This window comes from Amblyomma mixtum, chromosome 1, assembly GCF_055824585.1.
Source record: "Amblyomma mixtum isolate Tamu chromosome 1, ASM5582458v1, whole genome shotgun sequence".
Classification (NCBI taxonomy): Eukaryota; Metazoa; Arthropoda; class Arachnida; order Ixodida; family Ixodidae; genus Amblyomma; species Amblyomma mixtum.
The window spans coordinates 102,428,164-102,438,691 of record NC_143012.1 but is presented as its reverse complement, the minus strand read 5'-3'; the positions used below and the strand labels follow the sequence as shown (position 1 = coordinate 102,438,691).

General features: G+C 41.3%; 1 long non-coding RNA gene across 1 annotated transcript; it reads right to left on the bottom strand.

Moving 5' to 3' along the window:
* Positions 1-2,241: 2,241 nt before the first annotated feature.
* Positions 2,242-7,591, bottom strand: LOC149367358 (uncharacterized). Its single transcript, XR_016284786.1, has 3 exons — positions 7,277-7,591; positions 4,997-5,117; positions 2,242-3,904 (listed from the first exon to the last, which is right to left on the bottom strand). It is a non-coding gene; the product is annotated as an uncharacterized LOC149367358 (long non-coding RNA).
* Positions 7,592-10,528: the final 2,937 nt, after the last annotated feature.

Below are 10,528 nucleotides of genomic sequence, written 5' to 3'. Positions count from 1 at the left end.
TCCTGATATTGCTTTCAACGAAAAAATGTTGATGTCGTACGAGTATGAACAGTGGATGAATTTAGTGGCATGATTTTGAACTGCTTCTAATGCATTAAGTACGCTTCGTGCGGGCTCCGTATGTCAGAAGCATATTCTAATTTACAAAAGCTCATTTTTCTGTGAGAGTAGTCTCTTCGTGACACTAAATTATCGATGCAGGTCAACTTCAGTGTCCCTTCAGAATCTCATCATCATCATCAGCATGATATGCCCATTGCAGAGCAAAGGCCTCTCCCATGTCTCTCCAATTAACCCTGTCCTTCGCCAGTGGCAGCCACCGTATTCCAGCCTTAATCTGATCTGCCCACCTAACTTTCTGCCGTCCCCTGCTACGCTTGCCTTCTCTTGGAATCCACTCCGTTACCCTTGAGGACCAGCGGTTATCTTGCCTGCACATTGCATGCCCTGCCCAAGCCCACTTCTTCCTCTTGATTTCGACCAGGATGTCATTAACCTGCGTTTGTTCCCTCACCCACTCCGCCCTCTTCCCATCTCTTAACGTTGCACCTATCATTTTCCTCTGCATAGCTCGCTGCGTTGTCCCTAACTTAAGCTGAACCCTCTTTGTTAGCCTCCGCGTTTCTGCCCCATAGGTGAGTACTGGTAAGATACAGCTGTTGTATACTTTTCTCTTCAGGGATATTGGTAAACTGCCATTCATGATCTGAGAGAACCTCCCATATGCGCTCCACCCCATTCTTATTCTTCTAGTTATTTCCCTCTCATGATCCGGACCAGCGGTCACTACCTACCCTAAGTAGACATATTTTCTTACTACTTCCAGCACCTCGCTACCAATGGCGAACTGCTGTTCCCTTGCTGGGCTGTTGAACATCTACGGTCCTGCAAATACACTTCAATGTTTCAGTGTGCAGTGTGAAAGAAGAAAAAGCATCAGCCAGAGTCCAGAACACAGACACAAACACCGTGATGGGCAGGAAAAAAAGAACAGAGGAGAGCATGGATAAAATGATTGCTGTACATGGACAAGTATATGGGTCCATAATAGTGAAGGACTAGGAAAGTGAAGCTTCATGGAGAATTTTGTTGTGTTGTGTTGGGTTTAATGGCACTTAAGCAGCTAAGGCTGTCATGTGCCAACACAAGGTATACTTCGTAGAGAAAATGGTTTAGGAGGTTTGATTCCGTTTTAATGGCTCGTGTTTCCCTTATCAATATTTGCACAAATTATTTCATGCTGGAAGTTGATATACTGCCATTCGGCATTCATAGTTTGTTCTGACTCCTGCTAATGCCCAGTGCATCGTGTGGTGGCACGGATATATTGACTGAAACAATCGCGTTGGACCTAAGCCAGAGGTACTACTTCACTGAATCTAAGTGCAGAATAACTGTAAGCATAGAAGTTAAGCATGGTTGTAATATTCTGTGCCTTGAAAGTAAGCGTTTTGGTAATTTCTGTGAGGAAGGTTATAAACTGCAAGTAACATCCATTTTTCAAGATCCACGCCTCATTTCATTATAATCTGCATGAGTAATCCTAGCTCCTAAATCATGGTGCGATTCCAGTGCAAAATTTCTGTGTCCTTCTCTCTTGAAAGTTTTGATAAATTTTGGCACTGCTGGGTGGTTTTTGCTGGTGACGGTCCTCACCTATTTCACCTTTTGGTTGTTCTATGATGGGAACTTCTGTCCATCAGTTTTATCAGCACCGCTGCATTCCTGAACTGGCAGTACCAAAACGTGACTAACATATCACTCTTGAAATCATACACAAAAGCTTTGCAAGGCATTAATATAGTTTGAGGGATGAATGACTGAAGACTTAAACATGCAAAATAGAATGGCTAGGGAATTGCACTCGAGCTGAACGTAACAAAGTCTTTAAAGAAGATGGGAGTGCCATAGGTGAGTGAAACCAACTCAGTGCTGTTGAGAGTAGTGCAGCCTAGACTGCAGTATTTTTTCTGCTGCTCCAAATTTAGGTAATTCGTTAAAACTAACCAGCTGACTTATTGATTATTGGCTGCAAAAAAACTGTCGATTCAAAATTTGTAGATCACCTTGATGATCTGGCTTTGCTGATCCGGATCATGAGAGGGAAATAACTAAAAGAACAGGAATGGGGTGGAGCGCATATGGCAGGTTCTCTCAGATCATGAATGGCAGTTTACCAATATCCCTGAAGAGAATAGTATACAACAGCTGTATCTTACCGGTACTCACCTGTGGGGCAGAAACGTGGAGGCTAACAAAGGGGGTTCAGCTTAAGTTATGAGAACGCAGCGAGCTATGGAAAGAAAAATGACAGGCATAACATTAAGAAACCGGAAGCAGTGGATAAAACTAGAAGAAGACTGGAACTCAAAGTAGCCGAAGAGATCTACACAAATCTATACAAGCTAGCCATGTAATCAGAATGTTAATGAGAGCGACAGTAGTGCATAGCAGTGTGTCATCCCTTTAGTTACGAAAGGGGAAGTAAAGACAGCCTTAGGAGCAATGCACAGGGGGAAAGCAGCTGGTGAGGATCAGATAGCAGCAGGTCTGTTGAAGGACAGAGGGGAGACTGTGCCAGAAAAACTAGCCACCCTGTATACGCAATGCCTTGTGACCTCGAGCATACCTAAAACGCTAACATTATCTTAATCCATAAGAAAGGAGACGTCAAGGACGAAAAAGTACAGACCAATCAGCTTACTGTCCATTGCCGACAAGGTATTTACTAAGGTAATTGCTAATAGGGTCAGGAGAACCTTAGACTTCAGTCAACCAAATGATCAGGCAGGCTTTCATAAAGGATACTCGACAATAGACCATATTCACACTATCACTCTGGTGATAGAGAAATGCGCAGAATATAACCAGCCCCTCTATATAGCCTTCATTGATTCTGAGAATTAAGCACTTGACTCAGTGGAAACGTCAGCAATCATGCTAAAATATGTGAAAATACTGGAAGATATCTGTAACAACTGGACATCTACCACAGTTCTCCATAAAGTCAGCAATAAAATTCCATTAAAGAAGGGTGTCAGGCAGTATGACATGATCTCGCCAGTGCTATTCACCGCTTGTTTACAGGAGGTATTCCAAGGCCTGGATCGGGAACAGTTCGGAATGAAGCAGCTGACTTTTTACATGTAATACATAGTTAGGTAGAAGAAAAACAAGCAGGAATCCTATCCCTGTTTTTTGCGTGTGGAAGTGCTTAACAAATGCCTTGGGCCCTGGCTGCAACGTATCCAAAATGGCCAGTGGCGATTTACTGCTTGAACTCCGTGACGATGTCCAGAACGCGAAAATTGCAAACATTGTATCTATTGTAGACACCCCTGTCTCCGTCACAGCTCACGAACTCTCAATTAACATAGTCGGAGGTGTTATTTCAGAAAAGAGACTCCATACATCTCACTTCCGCAGCGTACATCTGTCTTCATTGTGGAATGCTACACTGTTTGTGTGGCTGTCGGAAACATAGCAAACGAGGACCTCACAAACAGCATTATTTACACAGACTTCCTAAGCAAGCTTACAAGCACTCCGCTACTTGGTGACATCATAGACAACATAGTAAGAGCTCAGGGACAAAGCGTAAAACTCTGCTGGGTTCCGAGTCATGTCAGAATTAAAGGCAACGAGAGAGCAGACTTAGGCGGTGCTCAAGAAAATGGCAAGCAGAAAAAGAAAGTAAATATGTCCTTTAACAATGGCATGAACTTAGTACATTGTAAATTAGGAAAAAAAAATGGCGGTCGGCTTGGAACAACAAAGTAAATAACAAGCTACACTTGGTAAAGCTGGTTTTAGATGTGTGGAAGTCGTGTGCAGCAGGACTGTTTCAAGGAAATGATTCTCTGCTGTCTCTGTATAGGCCGCACATCTTATGCACAACTTCCTGCTGCAAAATGAGAGAAATCTGTTTGTGAAAAATGTGGAGATGAACTTACAGTTAACCACATTTTATTCTCATGCGCAAAGCTGAACAAACTAAGGAGAAAGTACTTTATTCAGTTTTATAATGAACGCATTCCTTTTCATCCAACACTGCTCATAGGTTATAATGCAGCTGTTGACATGTCTTGTGTTTTTAGCTTTTTAAGAGAAGCAGGTTTTCTCGAGAAACTCTAAATTCTGGCCCACTGTTTCATTTAATTTTTAATACGCCTCAGCCACTTTCTCATTCCTGAGAAAATTCTCATTCCTGGTGTCTTTATTTTGTTGGGAGCCTCAAGATCCTTGCCCAGCCAAGGATGGTTACTTGACTATGTTTAAATCTTTCCCTATTAGCCATTTCTAAATTTTTTTTTTCCTTTGTCATGCTACATAGTACAAACTAACATTTTAGGTCCTCTACACCATTGATGATTTTTCCCACTTCAATAAACTGTGCAGAAAACTTTTCCATATTTTGAGCTTGGCATATGATGGCCTTAATTGCCTTTGTGTCATAAAGCCCAAGACAACACATGTATGTAGCTTTTTTTTACCAGCCTTAAAAGGAAGAGTGTGAAATTAAAAATGTGCTACTTAACAGTGGTGCTAATTGAATGTCCAAAGATGCACTGTCAGAGAAAAAGATATCCGCTTATCTCTGCAGTGCTGTCTCCGAAAAGTATCTGTGTTTGCACCAGGCACAGGATAAAGGAATTTTTTTTTCTCTTAGAGCACATCTGAAGTGTTCAAGAAGCCCCACTAACAAGGGTTAGATTTTGAATTTTGCGTGCTTTCTGGTAGGACTGGTAAGAAAGTTATGCAAATGATACCTTGGTGCAAATATGTCAGCCAGCTATTTCCAAGGTAATCTATGACTTTCGAATCGGCTGTTTTTTCTAGAAGATAGTATTTTAGAAAGGTAGCTAGTATAGTCTTAACTAATTGACTGTGTTGAATGAAAAAAATACTCCAAACTAAGCCACACAACTTTTAACAACACTGAGCTGGTTTAAGTCGCCCAGGACAGAGATTCCGTCTTTTTTTTAAAATTTCTTACATTTATCTGGAACACCTGGTATGAAGGATGCAAAAGTAATGGTCGACAGTGCAGGGAAGAAACAGCAGTTCATAACCGGAAGCAGTAAGAACAACATCCAGATCTGGCAGTGACCGCAAATCTGAAAAATGAGAAAAGGAAGTTATGAGGAGAATAAGATTGGTTTGCATTTGGCATTTGGCTGTGAATAGTTAGGGCCCTTGGTTTTTGGGTAAAACTGGGTTTTTCCTAATTTGCTCAAAAGTATCTTCTAGCAGGCTAGTTGGTCTGAATCGTTCATATTTAAAACTGCGCGAACAAAACAAGGACCGAGCAAGAACACAGTAACACACACAAGTGCAGGACCCACAGATATGTGAGCTTGTGAAGTGCAAGCTAACATCTAGAAACTGAATCCGACTGTCCTTAGGCAATTCATAAGTGAAGTCCTGTACCTTCTGCTTTAAAAACATTAAGGACGTTGCTAACAGTTTCAGAGAGGCCAGACGTGGAAGGGAGGTTAAGGACTACAAGGAAATCATCGACATATCTAAACACGCGCACAACATGAAGGTCACCAAGGCGATGTTCCATGCGTCGGTCAAAGCAAGAAAGGAATATACTACACAAAACAGGTGCCACGGAGAATCCTATACAGATGCCACTTTTCTGCACGTCAAACTGCCCTTGATGGCATATCGCAGTCGAGCCTAGGTAAAAGTCCAACAGTTTCAGGAACTGTTCCGTAGACACACCAACCTCATTCCAGAAGCTAACTTCACCATGTTCTTCGATCTGTTGTGTAATTCGCGTAAACCGCTGATGTTTCTGAAACATGGGTTACATCCAATTCCTACCCGAAAATGCTCCCTGAAGGTAGTTTACTAGCTCTCAAAGCTGATGGCATCACATGGAAACTGGCTTTAGAAAAATCTCTTTAGAATAAAAAGCGATTTTTTTCAGCTCTTCATTGATGCTTTCCAAATTCTTGTATCATGTTTTTTTTTAAGGCGTGGGTCATTTTTGTTCGCCATTTTCTCCTGGCAAGTTGTGCCGTAAATGTATGTGCCAACTGAGATATGTACTCTTTCCTTTGTGACTCATTAATTTATTTCGTAACATACAGGTTGTTTCACACTTAGAGAGAACGTCTTTCTTTCTTCTTTTACTCCCTCCTTTATCCCTTCCCTTACAGCGCAATTTGGGCGCCCACTGAGATATGTGAGATAGTTGCTGCCTCATTTCTTTTCCTCAAAACTAATTTTCAATTTTCAAGCCAAGGCATCATATGAACAGCTTAGCCCACAAATATGGAAATGGGTGGCTCATTGCAATAGACATATGAAAGAAGCTAACTCACCGACTGTTGTTTTCTTTTATGTGTATCACGCTGTCAGTAATAACTAAACAATGTCTCTAGAAAGGAATGTATATATAACAGCTTTGTCTTGTCCCTGTTTGCTTCTGGGGCTGAAACTTGGAGGCTTATGAAAGTGCTTAACCTTCTCTGTGGCAAAGCAATCCTTTTTCCTCATATATTCTATGGAGGCCTGAAGAAGCCAATTAGTAACTTGTTTTGTGGAAAGTGTCCAAATTTTTTCTCTACAATTAAGCACATGGTTCTGTACAAAGCAGCATAGTGGTTTCATTTTTGTGACAAGAGCCCATATATTATCAGTTATTTGCATTCACCTGTGTTTTATTGTTATCACCCTCAGTATCTAAAGGAGGCATAGTGGCCCTTCAGCCAACAAAGAAAAGCAAACAGAATCGAAAGAACAAAATCCAAATGGTCCATGCTATGCTCTTGGTAAGTGAACGACCCAGAAACTTGCTTCCTTTTATCAGAGAGGGTACATAACCTTTGAGAAGTTTCTGAAAAGACCTCCGGAAAACACCAGAAACGATTGAGCTGGCTTTAGTGGAGTGAAGGCCAGTAGCCCACACTGTGTACCACGCATTATTGCAAACTCCATCATGCAGGACTTCCTCTTTCGATGGAACATACACGAGGTTTTCGTTTGTGCAGCCGTTTTTGATTATGTGGCAATGCTATGCTAAGTGCAATGCTATGTGAAATGCAATGCTATGCTTTGCAGCTAACATAGCAAGTGGATTATGATTGTGGTGCTGTGCCCAGCTAAGTTGCGTGACGCGCATTGCGAACACTACTTGTGGTGCTGCACTTGTATTCTACTTGCTCTTCATTTGCTCGCTTGTTACTCCTACACTGAGCTGGTGGTGACGAATGAACCCAGTGCCACCTGGTGCCCTTTTCAGTTCAAGAAGCCATGCACTCACTTCTTCTGGTCAGGCGACGCACCCAATCGGCTGAAGAGCATCACGGGCAGGCAAGAGGCGACAGATGTCCACTTAATATGACTGAGAGCATAACAATGCCGGAAATGTCTACTGCCCTGCTCAGCGTTTCCAAAGCCCGTGCATGTAACAGTACTCTGCAAAATATGAGTGTAACTTGAAACAATTACAGTGCATTTAGAGGAAACACCAAGCGGAAGCAGATTTTAGTTAGGGAGTAAATATCCATAAGCATCCTTCTGCGCAAAGCCATGTGGCTACAGAAGAACGCTGTGCAGCTTTCTCAGAGGTTTTGCATATGAGGAAAAATTCACCCCCAGAATTGCTCTCCAATTAATGCGATTACACTGAGGTGCGACGACACTGAGTATGAGATGAGATGGCATGATTTTTTATTTTTTGGCATAGAGGATGAAGCTTGGGTGACCTCGGAACAGAAGGTGATTAATTTATGCTCTGTACACCAAGGCACCACGTACTACAACCAGTACCCGATTAGAAAGAGCACCCAGTTGGGCTGATTAGCTAATAATAAACTGGACCTATGATCGCAAAGCTCGCCTTTACAAAGAAAAGCAAGCTGTTTTGTTCTTGGCACCAAATTTAAAAGAACACCATTTTCCACCAGAGAAGACTCTACGATCTCAGTGCAGAAAACAAGGTAACAGCTGATAGAGTTTACAACACACAAAAAGAGTGTTTCAAGTGAGCCGTGGATGGAGTGCACACAGACAACTGGATCTGTATTTATGATTTAGCTTCCTAGGTGGTAGTTCCAAGTCCTGTTGCATGCACACGTATGTGCGGCAGCCCAGCTCCTATAACAGGATTTCCCTTCTAGATTAAGACTACTCAGATGTTCTCATACTAACAAAGACATGGTTGCACGCTGATGTAAAGGATAGCAAAATCACGGCTGATAAAAATGTGAATGAAATGTACATACGCAATTTTGTAAAAAGAAAAGGCGGCATATCTAGCAGTGAAAACCCTTAATTCTATTTTTCTTGCATGTAACGCTAGCATGGAACTATTCTGGGCAAGCTCCTCGAACAGTTTTCTTATTAGGACGTTCCAGTGCCTGCCAGGCTGAAAGTAGAACTTTCGTGAAGACCTTCGCTTCAGTGTCATTACAGCCATATGATGTCCTCATGTAAACTACATATATATATTTTGAATGATCTTATGTACCCTCAGATCGATTCATTCAATTTGTTGTTATCTAGTTGGGTTTCTGCTGATTTTGTTGGCTTGAGTCTGGGCTCCAATTTATATCATCGACGTACCTGCCCTCAGCTCTCCTGCTCTGGTCTGGGTCCTAAATGATGCTCCTAAACACAAGTGGCTCAGTTCTATACCTCGATGGCTTTAGTAGCCATAAACTGCTATGTCTACACACTAGCATTCTATTATTTTCAGGTATCCAGAATATATGATATCAGCACAGAACAACGTTAACTATGACAACTTGAACAACCCTAGCGAAAATTCTGATAGGATAACCTGTTAAGAATCCTATCAGTTCTGTCTATTGCATTATGAAACGATACAACTAATACACTGATAAAATTCCTTTTAGTTCTATTCTGGATGTATCAGCGTTATTCTGCGTATATAAGTATATCAGTGTATTAGAGTATTCGTATTAGTGTACCAGATCTATGGCGCCTATCAGTACCTATATGTGTTGTATAGGTGTAGTATGTGCATCGAGGAGAAACAAGCTTTCTCGGCAGCCAAGAAAATAAGTAAAAAACAATCTTTCTGTATTATCACAAAAGGCAGTACATATGATTCAAATGATGAAGCAAACAATTTGTGAAGGAATGCATAATAAAAATCTACACAACAAAATTAATGTACCAAGCAGTTCAAAAACGACTAATAAATTGATCACATTTAAAACAGCAAAGGTTTTTACATTGAATAACAATGAAACCCACATCGTATTCACACCTGCCTTGTCCTGCAGGAAACAAAAAAAAATGCTGTGAAGAAAGTATTAACCCAATAAAAATCAACCACACCAACAGGAGGAGTGACAGAAAGTATTTCAAAACACTGCATATCCTGCAAGTTGTAAACCATAAAACAAACAAAAGGAGCCACTGACTAGAAATTCACTGTAAATGAACACATACCTTCTCGTCAAGAACACAACAGGAATAGCAGAAGGGTGATCACATTTAAAACAGGAATAATACTTTCGCATTAAACAGTAAAAGCTTGAGCCCAGAGTAGCAGGCAATAAAAGAAAACTGCTATAAGCAAACTACAAAAAGCAATCAACATCAACCACAGAACAGGTGGAGAAAAAAAATGCAAAATATCTCCGCACTCCTGAAAGACACAAAACATAAGCAAACTTTGACTAGGAATTTACACCAGCGCTTTTCCAATTCGTGAAACATGTACCAAGCAGCCCGTATTTGCCCTCTTCTGTAATATTCTACCGGGCTTTATTAGTGTGTCAGTTGGAATTCTATATGTTGTATGAGGATCTCTGTTTTCTGTAAAAGACTGATACATCATCCTATCAGGTCTTGTACATGGCACAGTGAGATCTATCTGCTCCCTACCAGTCTGGTACTGAGTTCTATGGGTCAGGTAGGAATATAAATCAGACTAATAGAAGGACCTGTACGACCTATACATATTTTTAAGAGACTTGTAGAAATTTCTATCAGTTTTTTTGCTAGGGCAAGGCATCTGTCAGTCTTTGTGAATTAATGTTCTTTTTCGTGTTTTCACTTGATTTGTTGAAGACAACTGGGTACTTTCTAGGAATAAAGTTTCCGAACTAATTGACCAGCAAGCAAGGTGGCAATTGGGGCTTGTTGGTTGGTGGGGTAATGGAGTGGATTCCAAGAGGTCGCAAGCGTAGCAGGGGACGGCAGAAAGTCAGGTGGGTGGATGAGATTAAGAAGTCTGTGGGGATACGGTGGCCGCAACTGGCGAAGGACAGGGTTAATTGGAGAGACATGAGAGAGGCCTTTATCCTGCAGTGGGCGTAGTCAAGCTGATCATGATGATGAGATATTACTGGTCCAATTCTCTCGTATCTCTAACTTTTGTGTTTCTTTCGGCATGTTTCCATACAACACTACCAACTGCAGGTTTATATATATTCATCCAGTATTTTCTAAGGGTGTCGGAAAGTTAAATTTAAGCGATTATCCTGGAAGTCTAGTGTCTGACGGAAATCTGTCTGGTCGAGATGGTACATGACGGAAA